Here is a 1,211-nt window from a genome sequence, read left to right on the forward strand (position 1 = left end):
ATAATTTTAGGTTTAGCGAACAGTTTAGGTAAAATAGATACATAATATCTCAGAATTTTATTGTGTTCAAAAATGAACGGTTTTGTTAGATATATACTCAAAATGGCCATTTTGAAAAGTCTTAATACATTTACTCATTTGCTAGTCTAGTGTTAGTGCATGCAATGTGTAATATGTTTATATATTATATTATAATTCGTATAAGGATGGTGGACTGGCTGGATTGTTAGAGCATCGGGCATATAATAATTAATGTCTTGCAGTGCTTGTCCTGCCCTTTGCATTCTGAGTTCAAATCCTGTCAAGGTCAACTTTGACTTTCTCACCTGCTAAATCAAAAAGTACCAATCAAGTACAAGGGATTGATATAATGGACTGGACTGTTTCCTCCCTCCTCTCCTAAAGCGTTAGAAACAATTATATAAATATTCCTTTATAGTGTCTAAACTTCTGTAAAGAGTAATCATTACACCTATGTAAACACTAATTTGACATTGAAAAAAATAAACAAGAAATTCACATTGCTTGAATCATGTCTATCATTACTTGCTGGTCAATGACAGTAACATTTACACTAACCTGAGTGTGTGTCTTCCTTTTCTCTCATGCCAAATACATGAATGTTCTTATCGTTTTTTTTTTTTTGTTTTTTTTTAACTGAACTTATATATGCATGTAGATAATTCTTGTTCCCAACTTTGATTGACAACTTGATATACTAGATACTGGTAGAAATGGCTTAATCTGAAAGTGTTAGATGGCTGATCAGTGATGTTAATCTAAGTAAAATATTTCCAAGTCACATTCTAGATAATGTAACAAAAATGGAAGCACAACCTCAGTAGTGTGGTATATATTCAGTCAGTTACATGTCTGTCTGGCGAATACTGAATTACTTGATTCAAGACCTGTTGGTAGTGTGTCTTCCTCTACTTAAGCTCAAATTGGTGTATAGATGGGTATAATGTTTAGATTTTAAGATATCTCAGCAGTTCTTTGGTATTATTTGTAATACAAAATTTTTAGGAATATCAGTGAAGAACTTTTAGCATTGGATGCTTTTATAGTCTTGCGTTTCAATATATGATTTAATAAAGCAGAGGTAAAGTAATGTATTCACATGATGTACTTTGACAGCTGCTACATGAGACTCCAAATGCCCTCTGTCGTCTCAAACAATGACGTTACTCTTTATAAGAGTTCGAGGAGTC

This window comes from Octopus bimaculoides, chromosome 16, assembly GCF_001194135.2.
Source record: "Octopus bimaculoides isolate UCB-OBI-ISO-001 chromosome 16, ASM119413v2, whole genome shotgun sequence".
Classification (NCBI taxonomy): domain Eukaryota; kingdom Metazoa; phylum Mollusca; class Cephalopoda; order Octopoda; family Octopodidae; genus Octopus; species Octopus bimaculoides.